At 35.5% G+C, this 14,077-nt stretch overlaps 1 pseudogene; it reads left to right on the top strand.

Moving 5' to 3' along the window:
* The window catches only part of LOC125085591 (39S ribosomal protein L2, mitochondrial-like), a 38,823-nt pseudogene extending 30,065 nt beyond the window's left edge, over positions 1-8,758 (top strand).
* Positions 8,759-14,077: the final 5,319 nt, after the last annotated feature.

The raw sequence follows: 14,077 nt of genomic DNA, 5'->3' as shown, positions 1-14,077 counted from the left end.
TTAGCTCATTATCAAATAAAACTGAACAATAATAAGCATTGCTTTAGGCAGGTAATGTTCATTTTCTTTATGTTTATAATCACATTAAACATATTTTCAGCATCATTGCTCTACTTAGATTATTCTCGAGCCTGTATTTTTGAAGAATTAATTTCTAAATTTGAGTGTAATCTAATGGTGAGGAAAACTTTTACATATTTTATAAAATATTTTTGAAATATATTATAAGACATATTAGAGAAATTTAATTGTTATCAATTAAGAAAAAATATATGTTCACTTTATATTAAAAATTGTTACTTTTCATAGTCCAAAATACATTTTTAATGTAGGCTAAAATAAAAAATATTTTAGATTAGCCTACATTAAAAATCAGAGATTTAATACTCAGGTCATTAACTTTTGTATACAATCTCAATTTCATTTGTTAATTAGATTATCTATGTATATTATTTTGCACACATTCTAATAATTACTATAACATATTGATGTGTATACTAATAACTAACATATTTTAGAACATATTTTCTGAACTTTTTATGTATATTATTATATTTAATCATCAAAAGCTGCTGAGAGAATGTTTTCCATAATCATAAACAACCTTCCTAATGAAAGGCAAATGTTGAATTGCCTAAGAGCTAGGAATGCCTAGAAAAGCATCATCCTAGAAAAGGAATTGGCATTCTATAAAACTCAGTGGAAATCAGCAATAGTTCAATGCGTAAAATGATTACTCCTATTCTAATGCAAGGATTGAACAACTTTAAGTCTTGGGTCCCATCACTTCTCCAACATTTGATCACACCAAAACATCACGCTGATGTATCTAGGGATGCCAGGGTGGATAATTCTACCAGTAGTTTTCCATACCACAAAGCTGCAACTGGCAATGCTTGAACCTTCACCCAATGGTTATAGCTTGGCAAGGCCTGCTTAATAAGCTACCATGGTGGGTAAACTGGCATCCAGGGGTAAGTGGTTATTGCTTCCCTCATCATGGAGCTTATGCTCTCATCAGTCTAAGAGTCAATGTTTAATTATGAAATAGGAAACCACAGGAATAAGATTCCTTGGTTTTTATTAACACTACTACTGTTGATGAAATCATTAAATAAAACACTTTAGTAACTATAGCATTAATTTTGTTGATGATGTATTTTCCTAATACATTTTGATTTATTTTCTCCATTAAATATTACAAACTTTTACTGACTAAAAAGTCCTCAAGAAAGCTTAATATATGTAAATCACATAGTTCATATTCTCAAATATACATATTTGAGTGGAAAAAGAAAATAATTTAGAGTTATATTACAGGCACAACTATGACAGCAAAATCATCAGTTTCTTATTTATAAAATAAAAATAAGCTTTACTATGTTGAAAAATAGACATAATTTATATAATTTAGCTGTCTACATCAGTGTTTAACATTTGGCAAATATTTGGTAAGTTACATTACATTATGTATTCTATATTATATTTTTTATTAGTGATTATTGTTGCATATATGGTATTATTGGATGAATATATGTGAGAATGAATAAATGAAAGTATAAACAGTTCAAGTACGCATATTTTTTTTTTTAAGATTTTATTTATTTGACAGAGAGAGACACAGAGAGAGAGGGAACACAAGCAGTGGGAGTGGGAGAGGGAGAAACAGGTTTCCTGCCGAGAAGAGAGCCCAATACAGGACTCGATCTCAGGACCCTAGGATCAAGTATACATATTTCAAGTAAAAATAAAATAGATGAGGAAACTTGAAGTTTCTGATGTAATCACACTGTTTTAATGCAAACAATTCTGTCTTAAATATTTTAATACAATATTTCAGTTAACAGATTGGAAAATCACTAAGACACCTAATTTTAAGTCTGATTCCAATATGAATAGTCAATGTGGTAAGTAACATGACTGAACTGGAGCTATCCCTCCACTCATTTAATTGTTATATTACATCAGAGATTTAAAGGAAACAATTTCACCGTGGTATTTGGTTTGGATGATTTTTGCACATATTCCCTCTCTTTTTTTTTTTAAAGATTTTATTTATTTATTTGACAGACAGAGATCACAAGTAGGCAGAGAGGCAGGCAGAGAGAGAGAGAGGAGGAAGCAGGCTCCCTGTGGAGCAGAGAGCCCGATGTGGGGCTCGATCCCAGGACCCTGGGATCATGACCTGAGCCAAAGGCAGAGGCTTTAACCCACTGAGCCACCCAGGCGCCCCCATATTCCCTCTCTTGCCCCCTGCCATCACCCAAAGCATGTACTACATAGCAGGTCATTTTATACTTTATCTATTATCTTTGTTCGTTAGGAACTTTTACTCAGATGTTAATCTTCATTACAGAAAACATATAACTTACTGTTAAGTTGTTTCCAGTAAGCAGAGTGCCTCACAAATGGTCAATTTTTAATATTTTTTTTTCATTTTATGAAACATTGATAAGGAGTTTATACTCCATCTAGTTAGAATTTTATACTAACAAAATTAACTTACTTGATTTCATGCCCTTCTGTATTTTTTGTTTCCAAGATAAACTAACAAATGCTTGCATTGTTATGGGGAAAAAAAAAAAAGATTTAAACTAGTCCTCCTAATTCATATCTGTCTGTGCTATTAGGATTCAAAGCACATATTATAATCAAATTCTTTACTGTACATCTTAAGTAACATACAATTAGGGAGCAATGGAATTTCTTATCATTTTTTAATCATCAATAAAATTACCTTTCTTAAATTAAACTTTATCTTGATATAATTATAGGTTCACATCCAATTGTAAGAAATAATATGGAGAAATCCCATATATCCTTTAATATCATTCAGAATTATAATACAATATCAATATCACAATAAAGATATTGACCTTGAAGATATAGGACATTTCCATCATCAAATGATCCTTCATGTTACTCTTTCATAAACATGCCCTTTTTCCCATTATTCTCTTTTCCTCTGACAACCAATAATCTGTTCTCCATTTCTGTAATTTTGTCATTTCGAGGAAGTTATATGAATGGAATTATCCAAACGTAATCTTTGAGGATTGACTTTTTCACTGAGCATAATTCTCTGGAAAGTCCTCTAGGTTGCTGCACGTGTCAATAGCCTGTTCCTTTTTACTGCTGGGTAGTACTCCATGGTAGAGACACGCCACCACAGTCTGCAAAATCATTCACCCATTGAAGAACATCTTAGTGTTTCTAGTTTTTGATTATTGCAAACAAACCTGCTTTAAACATCTACACACAGGTTTTTGTGTAAACATAATCTTTTATTCCTCTGGGATAAAAGTCCAGGTGTGTAAGTACATTTTTTTTTTAAAGATTTTATTTATTTATTTGACAGAGAGATCACAAGTAGGCAGAGAGGCAGGCAGAGAGAGAGGAGAGGAAGCAGGCTCCCCGCCGAGCAGAGAGCCCGATGCGGGGCTCGATCCCAGGACTCTGAGATCACGACCTGAGCCGAAGGCAGCGGCTCAACCCACTGAGCCACCCAGGCGCCCCATTTTTTAAAGAGAAAAAAAATGTATAAAATCTTTCTAGGCATACTTTTACATTGTTGTTCTCTGGAAATAGGAAGCTAACTTTGTTGTCACTGGTATTACCCATCCTTTTATCTATGTTTAATATATTTCAAAGACTTGTCACTCATAATTTTTTTTAAAGATTTTATTTATTTATTTGACAGACGGAGATCACAAGTAGGCAGAGAAGCAGGCAGAGAGAGAGGAGGAAGCAGGCTCCATGCTGAGCAGAGAGCCCGATGTGGGGCTCGATCCCAGGACTCTGAGATCATGACCCGAGTCGAAGGCAGAGGCTTTAACCCACTGAGCCACCCAGGTGCCCCTGTCACTCATAATTTAATAGAATAAAGCATCTGTTTGTTCCCCCCACAAAAGAGAATATAATTTACTATTATATCTGAATTTAAATGATATAATTTTCTTCATTTGATGAAATAATACTGTACTTACCACCAGAAACTTGGTTCAGTGCCACATCATTTCTCAGTATACTTAGCAATTGATAGATTTTTTTTTTTAATTTTTTATTTTTTCAGCATAACAGTATTCATTATTTTTGCACCACACCCAGTGCTCCATGCAAGCAATTGATAGATTTTAACTCCATCTAAAGACAATCAGTTAACGGTCATTTTAGACATAATATTAATATTTTATTTTATGATCTACTTTTATCCTAGACAAAAATTTATACATAATATGGAATCGTAAGCGTAATTTTTAGCATTTTCTTCTAAAGGAGCAAAAGTATTATATATGCGGTCTTTGTTTTTCTGCACACCATTTAGTTGGTCACGTTGATACATCTTTCAAAATAAATAAACATGTTTCAGATCAGACACGGTAGACTGAGAAAGACTTAGGAATGTTGTTAATATGTGGTAAAAATGAAGCGAAAGGATAAGATGGGGAAAACAGGTGTGGGGGGAAGCTCCTTTCAACTTAATTGTGAAACTGACAGCTGACTTCGCTTCAGGCAATTTTGTATATAAGCAGCATTGGCATTTCCAAGTCAGTTTATAGGATAACATGGAATAGGCAAAGCAAGATAACACAGACGTATGTATGTTACGTATAATAAAGGAAACAAGCCAGCACACTGTGATAGTGAAGTAGAGGTATTTATTGAAGCCTAAAACGTCAGAAATCAGAGTTGCCAAAGAAGGCTCTTAGAACTGGAGCTGAGTTGAGTGTTGAGGGATGAGGATGAAAAAGCCCAGTAAAGAGATTAAAAGCTGGGGTGCCTGGGTGGCTCAGTGGGTTAAGCCTCTGCCTTCGGCTCAGGTCATGATCCCAGGGTCCTGGAATCGAGCCCGCATCGGGCTCCTCGCTCAGCAGGGAGTCTGCTTCCCCCTTTTGTCTCTCTGCCTGCCTCTCTGCTTACTTGTGATCTCTGTCTGTCAAATAAATAAATAAAATCTTAAAAAAAAAAAAGAGAGAGAGAGATTAAAAGCTCTACAGAAATAGGAAGCAGAAACACAATGAGGCAAGGAAAAGCGTGTGTGTGTTTAAAACTTTTGTAGTTGGTAACACTGAAGGAACAATGTGATAGAGAGGTGAGATATAATGGTAGGGAAGTAGAAGAGGGCTTGGTGTATCTTGAAAACGAACTTGTGCTATCTCCAAAGAGGACTTTAAGAAGAATGATGACAAATGCAGATAGATTTTTTTAAAGACTTTATTTATTTATTTAATTGACAGAGGGAGAGTGAAAGCACAAGCAGGTGGAGTAGCAGGCAGAGAGAGAGCCAGAAGCAGGCTCCCCGCTGAGCAGGGAACCCAACGCCAGGCTGGATCCCAGAACCCTGGGATCACGACCTGAGCTGAAAGCAGATGTTCAACTGGCTGAGCCAGCCGGCGCCCATAAATGCAGATTGATTTTGTGCCTGTCACTTGGGTCTAAGTATGGCAGTCACACAGGAGGGTAAGCAAAACTAAAGATCAGGGGTCCCATAAGTGTTGACCATAATGATCAAATTAAAAAATCTACAAAAAGACTATGAGCCAAGGATATAAGCTGTGACAGAGTGACATTTGGAGTAAGGAAAAAAAAAAGTGATGGTTTGAAGGAATATTTAAAAGATGGATTCCGCCAGACTTGATGCTGGGAGGAAAAAAAAAATAGGTCCTTTTGGACTTGACTTAATGACTTGAGTGGGTACCAGATAGTGATGTTCTAAATTCAGGAGTCCAACACAACTGATTTAAGGGAGGAAGCAGACCTGATCACTCAAGGCTGAAGCTGTTTTCCTACTCCTGGTGCTTTTAAGCCCTCAATAAAATAGTGCCTTTGGGGACATTACTGTTGTAAAACTCTTCAGAAGTTGCCTGCATTGCATTGTCCCACTCATTATATTCAAGAGGCTATTTCTAACTGAATGTTAAAAATAAAGTACCTAGGCACCCTCTACATCAGTGGTATAATTTAAACTAGGTTTTCCAAATTCTCCTAAAAATATTTTTGAAAGGCTATACCTGACACTTAGGTAACTATCGACTGTGTGGACCACCTAAAATATAGTTAATTTAACTATTTTATATAAGCACTACTTATGTCACAGAATTCTAGTCCACTAATATCTCTCAATAAAAGGTGTTAATAGACCAAAATTAAATGCTTTATTGTGATAAGGCATGTCTAGCTGAAACCAGGAGGAATGTTCATTAAAAGAAATCACAATAATATAATCACATTAGGAACTAGAAAAGCCAAAAGACCTAATAAGAATATTAAGATTAATTCAACATATAATATCTGAATAGATATATATGACTATTATTTAAACCTTTAAATGTAGCACATTCGCGATTAGGAAGGAAATACTTTGTAAATACTTTTGTTTTAAAATATAATTTTATGGGGTGCCTGGGTGGCTCAGTGGGTTAAGCCGCTGCCTTCGGCTCAGGTCATGATCTCGGAGTCCTGGGATCGAGCCCCGCATCAGGCTCTCTGCTCTCTCGGGGAGCCTGCTTCCTCCTCTCTCTCTGCCTGCTTGTGATCTCTCTGTCAAATTAAAAAAAAAAAAAAAAAAAAGTATTTAAAATATAATTTTATATTTCTTAGAATCTATAATAAAATCACCAAGGAAAATTCCAAACATACTAAATAAATCTAAATTTTATTTAGAAGACTATTATAAGGAACATCAAATTAGATCTTTGTAATATGTGTAGATTTTGACATATTCAAGATGATCTATAGTGAGAACATCACTGCAATGCCATCATTTTTCCACGAGACTTTGTCATTAAAGCACACAAACTAAGAGGCACAAATGTTCAGTAAATCAGATAGTACTTTGATGTATTATGTGATGCATACATATGGATATGTACATATATTTTTTATCTACATACACAGAAATGCAAGTATTTATTGTACTTTGGACATAAAAGTTTATATTTTTATAGAACAGTAGAATAAAAATAAAAGGTAAAAAAGTGATTAATAAAGGATGAGTAAAAGAGTCTATCCATTCAATTTTTACTAATTTCTAAGTGTTAGTTATTTGAAAATATTAATTTATCTCATATTTCAGCCTATGTCAACAGCAAGTGTTTTGACATAAAATGTAAACATAAGGGGCACCTGCGTGGCTCAATCGGTTAAGCATCTGCTTTTGGCTCAGGTTATGATCCCAGGGTCCTGGGTTCTGGGATGGAATCTGGGATCCAGCCACCACTGCATTGATCTCTCTGCATAGTGGGGAAACTTCTCTCCCTCTGCCTGCCTCTTCCCCTGCTTGTGCTCTCTCTCTCTGTCAAATAAATAAATAAAATCTTTTTAAAAATTTAAAAAATATAAACATAAGTTCTTAGACAAACAGTTGTGTTTATAGGTAAATGGAAACACTTTAATTGATTGAATAATTTTGTTATTGCCTATATAGCTGATTTCTAATGTTAGAACTAGAGATCAGGTCGTGGCTGAAAGTTCTTTCCTTTGATCAGTAGCTTCATTTTAGTTGCATCCTGATAAGAGCAAGTTAATACAGATTATGAGGATCATAGTACATTGATTTTAAAAAGTTAAATGATTTAAAATGATCATTTTATTAAAAAAATAAAATTCAATAAATATATGAATTAAATATACTTAATGTTATTGAAAATAATGTCTGCCTTTGCTATTGGATTTTACCTTTCCGGATGTGTTTCTAACATGTATGTGACTCATGTTTGTTTTTGAAAATCGTACATGACAGCATCACTCTCAGGACTTTAAATAAAAGGAAAATATGTATGTACTAAAGGGATTTATTTGCATTTATAAAGCGTTCAATATTATTCACTTTACATAAGTGTTTTGCTTGATGGCTCCACCTTTCAGAAGCATGTTTTATCTGAAGTTTCTTCTGGTAGTAGATCTTGTCATCTAAATATCTTTGAGAGTATTAAGAAAGTCCTCTGAACAACAAGAAATATAGCTACTTTTTACTCAGATTAAATACTGGCTTCAAGTTTGCTTTTCACAGTAAGATTTTGGACCTTGGTGCAATTAGATGAAGTGAATAGGTTACTGAATTGCTGTTTTCCTTAGGTAATCACTCCCCATGTGCTGTATAAGTTATATTGTAGGGCTAAAACCCTGCAGCTACATTTTTTATATCTTAATAATCCCCAGCCTTCTTTCCCCTAACAAATCTTTCTCTAAATACCTGCTCATGATTTCACAGACATCAATTGTGGTACATTAAGCAGATAGTCCAGAGTAAAAAATAGTAAGACCTAAATTTAATGATAATAAAACTGACTGAAAATACTGGTGAGTTTCTAATTTGTCACAAATGACTTTCAATGAACTTCTATCTATGAGTGGTATGAAACTACTAATATTTTTGAGAAGAAATATCCTTTTGCTCCTGTAATTGATTTGCTTGACACAGCTCCTAGTAAATACACTGTCTTTAAAAGTAATTTCATTTATTTTTCTCTTCTAAAAGTAAAGTTAAAAAGGCACAGCATGGCATTTTATAATTTGAAATGAAGGCAAAGGCCTAGGGTGAGGTTATGCAAGGGAATGTTAGTAAACACAAAGCTTTATTGTAATGTTAAGTACACCTCTTCATCAATGCAGTCATGAAGAACATCTCGAGGGAGGTGGCATTACCAGCCTTATCCTGAGTTCCTTGCAGGACAGCCACGATGGGACAAGTCTGGCTGTAAGCCCCGAATATCACACTAATGGCAAGCATGTAGACTGCTGTGCTGACTGGAGATAGGCTAATGAAATGCTTCAGCACTGAAGCCTAACCACATTCATCTGGAAGACCTATTCATTAGGCACCAGGGAAACACCGGAGAAGAGCCACAGGAGTTCATATATTCATCAGTATATAATCACATATTATAAAGTGAAAATCCAAGTGCACTACTTGAAGTTTTTTCCTTTGGGAGGCTTTCCCTTCACCAGTGTCCTTCAGGCTGTCCCAGAAAAGGACTGTAGCACTACAGTTGTCCATTTTCAGGTATTGTCTGCACATCATGTAGAACCATCTCTAATGACAAGAGAACCATCTCTATGAAGCCTTTCTAACTCTTCCCCTATCAGCTGATAAGGAACTTTTCATGCAGCATAGGTACAGGCTGGGAGAGAGCAAACAGTATGGGAGGAGTGGGGACCATGGGCACTGGAGTGGGGACATGGTGCCTTAAGGGCCTGCCTAGGCTTTATCATATATCTACCACTTCCATTTGATGGTGGAAAGTTGCTATGCACAGTCAACTTTATGGTTTGGTGGATTAGGTAATGCCTAGTTCATATGGGCAGCCCAGATCACTCGGTGGCCCATGGCTTAAGTGTTTGATCTCTATTGAGGCCCAATAGCAGGCCAAGAACTATTTCTCAAAAAGATGGTAGTAATATGTGGAGGATAGCAGTTCTTTGAACTCAAATCATATGGGTCTATGCTGTTATTCACCTATAGGGACTTATTTAAGGCTCCAAACAGCATCCCTGTCTGTCATTTACATTCTAGGCACCAATGAGTCTGCTGAATCGTGTGGACCTATTGCAGATCCTTCTCTTGTTCTGAACCCTGTTTAAAGCTAGCAGCTTGTCTCTTCATTTGATAAATGGGTTGGGGCAATACTTAGATGAGAAATATATACCTCCAAAGACCAAGGAGGCCCTCTAAGCACTGGGCCTCATTTCTGGTTATAGGATGAGTCAGATGGAAAAACTTCTAGGCACACCAGAATCAACTAGCCAATGTCATAGGTCTGCATAAGTCAGACTGTGCTGTTGCTTTAGCTTTCGCATTTGAGTGCCAGCACTTGGTCCTACCACTCAGGCATCTAATTATTGCCACTGCATTGAGGTTTCCTAATTCGATGACTGAAGCTCCCACGTGTCTTCTGGCCTAAAGAGAGGAATAATCACAGAGCTACTCAAGGATGCCAGGGCTCCTCTCATAAATTTAATTCTGATAGTATTGGTGAAAAGTATGCTCTGGACCCTCATAGTATACATGAGTATGTACAAATATACTCTAATATTTCAATCTCCCTAAGCCTTTGGATCTATTCCACTGCATTAAACAGAGATAGGTATGACATTTCTAACTCATTCACTCTGGGCCACCTTTTAATCCATGTTTCAGCCAACCAAAAATAAACAAATGCTAAATCTCTGTTTAGTGAGCCTGTATTACCAAGTTTGGCCTGTCTAACTTTATATTCCTTACACCATTATCTCACAGCCTTATTATCCATTCCTACACACGTTCCTCTGATTTTTGTGTATATACAAATATATACATATATATAAAATGTTATATATATACAAATATATATGTTAAATATGTGTGTATACACACACACACACACACACACAAATAAGTATAATACTAAAAAACAACAACTCAAGTGGTTCTTTTGAAATGTAACACACCTACTAATGGGTCACATACTGTACCCCAGGTTTAGGAGTCTGCTGGGATTTGGTTCTAGTTATAGTTCTAGAGGCAAAGAGGAATGGTGGGGCTGGTTTCTTAGGAGAATCAACACTGTCTAGCCTGGCAACTGCCTCAGGAAAAATCATTACAGTTTTTTAGGCATAAAAAAATTCATAATCCCCTCAGAATTGGAAAGGAAGATACTATTGGAGAGGACCATACTACCAGGGGTAAGAGGGCCACTTCTTGAGATAGGGAGGGAAATTTTGCTATAGATGGGAAAGCTGCTTCCACTGGGGATTAGGAGAACTCTTCCATGGAAAAAGAAGACTCATCAGAATTTAGAGTCTCAATGTCTCAGTTTCATTATGGTTTTCCACACATTACTATTTCAACATATAGGACCCTATTCTTGGGCTTGTTTGTTCATTTCATCCCAAATGTCTGCAGCTACTTGATACCCCTTTAATTGATTTTTAATATTAATTAGCATAAGTTATCTTCTATTCCAGACAACTAAGATATCTATATCACATATATCTATGTCAGTTGCCATGTTCATAATATTCTAAGGTGTTCTATAGGTAGCAATGTTACAAATTCCATTGCATAAATAGAACATAATTTCTTAAGAGTGAATTACTTTTCCTTCTCTAATTAAGAGGTAATATGTCTCTGAAATATTGACTTAAACTTAATCATCAACAATTTATTTTTTTGGCATTTTGAAATAAGATTAGACCTCAAATAAAGCTCTAAGAGTTACAGCCATGCATGCCTTGCAGTACTCAATTTTCTCCAAATGTTCAATAGTCTGTAAGTTGCCATAAAATTCCAAATATGTGATGGGGAAGGATTTGTATATTGAAAACACCTGCTAAGGATAATTAAGAGCCTTGGTAAAATATGTGAATATTCATGATTTTTAAAAATATCAATACAAATGGTCCAGATGCTACCTCATAATAATTTACTTTGACCATATTGTGGGTTAGATTATGTAGGAAGACAAATCTTGTGTTTAAATTAAACGTGCAAAATAATAAAAAAAAATTACAGGTATTGATGGTTACAAAGTTTTAACCATATGTCTTAGAAAAGAAACTATCTCTGATGCCAAACTCTGAAATACTACCCATCCCTTTGTTCAAAAATCACTTAATGAAATGTAACTATGTGCCAAACAATAGTCATTAGAATGCAACAGTAAATGAAAGAGTTAAAATCTCTCATGGAGCTTATATTCTAGTAGGATAAGAAAGACAATACAAACAAATTATAGAACAGATAAGAGTAGTGATAATGTATATGTAGAATAAATAGTATATCAAATGATGAAGAACAGATGTCAGGAAACTTATTTCTGTAAAGATGAAATTTAAGGAAAGCAATGAATGAAATCAGAAAGCCATATGGAGATCTGGGAAAAGATATTAAATAGAGAATATAAGATATCTAAAGGCCCCGAATCAAGGTGAAAAAAGTGTGTTAGGAAATGCATATCAGTATGGCTAGAATACAACGAATAGTGAATAAGAAGAATGATAGAAAATGAGAATAGTCAAATAAGAATTCATATGCCTAAGATATTGTGAGCCATTGTCAAGACCTAGACATAATTTCAATTATTGGGCAAGTCATTGATTGATTTTATGACTTATGTTTTGAAAGTACACATCATTAGTAACTAAATTTCTAGTTCTCTAAAATTTTCCAATAAAGACCACAAGGAAGCCCTTTATCTTCCCTGCATAATTACTAATTTCTTACTTTTCCTTAAGTCCAGTTAGAAATATATGAGAGTTTCTTTCTGTTTCAGTTTTGGTAGTTTCTATGTCTCTATGAATGGATCCATTTCTTTCAGACTCCCTAATTTGTTGGTATATAGTTGCCCATGATATGTTCTTATAATCGTTTGCATTTCTTCAGTATTGGTTGTGGTCTCCCCCATTTCTTTCTTTCTTTCTTTCTTTCTTTCTTTCTTTCTTTCTTTCTTTCTTTCTTCTTTCTTTCTTTCTTTCTTTCTTTCTTTTTTTAAGATTTTATTTATTTGACAGACAGACATCACTAGTAGGCAGAGAGGTAGGCAGAGAGAGAGGAGGAAGCAGGCTCCCTGCTGAACAGAGAGCCCAATGCGGGGCTGGGATCAAGACCTGAGCTGAAGGCAGAGGCTTTAACCCGCTGAGCCACCCAGGCGCCCCATCCCCCATTTCATTCATGATTTTATTTATTTGGGTCCTTTCTTTTTTTTTTTCTTTTTGATAAGTCTGGCCAGGGGGTTATCAATCTTATTAATTCTTTCAAGGAACCAGCTCCTAGTTACATTGATCTGTTCTACTGTTCTTTTGGTTTCTATTTCATTGATTTTCACTCTAATCTTTGTTATATCTTTTCTCCTGCTGGGTTTAGGCTTTATTTGTTTTTCTTTCTCCAGCTCATTTAATTGTAAGGTTAGGTTGTGTGTTTGAGACCTTTCTTTGTTTCTCCAGAAAGGCTTCTATTGCTATTTGCGTCTCTCTTAAGACGGCCTTTGCTGGGGCGCCTGGGTGGCTCAGTGGGTTAAGCCGCTGCCTTCGGCTCAGGTCATGATCCCAGGTCCTGGGTTCGAGCCCCGCATCGGGCTTTCTGCTCAGCAGGGAGCCTGCTTCCTCCTCTCTCTCTCTGCCTGCCTCTCTGCCTACTTGTGATTTCTCTCTGTCGAATAAATAAATAAAATCTTAAAAAAAAAAAAAAAAGAAAAGACGGCCTTTGCTGCATCCCAAAGATTTTGAACAGTTATGTTTTCATTTTCATATGTGCCCATGATTTTTTAAATTCTTCTTTAATTTCCTGGTTGACCCATTCATTCCTTAGCCTCCATATATTTGAGTTCTTTCCAAATATCCTCTTTTGATTGAATCCTAGTTTTAAAGCACTGTGGTCTAAAAATATGCAGGGAAAGATCCTAATCTTTTGGAACTGGTTGAGACCAATTTGTGATCCAGGATGTGATCTATTCTGGAGAATGTTCCATGTGCACTTGAGAAGAACATGTATTCTGTTGCTTTAGGATGGAATGTTCTGAATATATCTGTGAGGTCCATCTGGTCCAGTATATCATTCATTCCTTGTTGATCTTCTGCTTAGATGATCTGTCCATTGCAGTGAGAGGGGTGTTAAAATTCCCTACTAAACCTGAGCAGACCCATAACCAGCAAAGAAATTGAAGCAGTAATAAAAAATCTCCCAACAAAGAGCCAGGGCCAGATGGCATCCCAGAAGAATTCTACCAAACATTTAAAGAAGAGTTAATACTTATTTTTCTGAAGCTGTTTCAAAAAATAAAAATGGAAGGAAAACTTCCAAATTCTTTCTGTGAGGCCAGCATTATCTTGATTTAAAAACCAGACAAACACCCCACTAAAAAGGAGAATTATAGAACAATATTCCTGATAAACACGGATGCAAAAATTCTCACCAAGATACTAGCCAATAGGATCTAACAGTACATTAAAAGGATTATTCATCACAAACAAGTAGAATTTATTCCTGGATTTCAAAGGTGGTTTAACATTGACAAATCAATCAATGTAATACACCACATTAATAAGATAAAGGGCAAAAACCATATGATACATTTACAAATTACAACGCCCTTTCTTGATT

This window comes from Lutra lutra, chromosome 15, assembly GCF_902655055.1.
Source record: "Lutra lutra chromosome 15, mLutLut1.2, whole genome shotgun sequence".
NCBI classification, from domain to species: Eukaryota; Metazoa; Chordata; class Mammalia; order Carnivora; family Mustelidae; genus Lutra; species Lutra lutra.
This window is presented reverse-complemented; position numbering and strand designations above follow the sequence as displayed.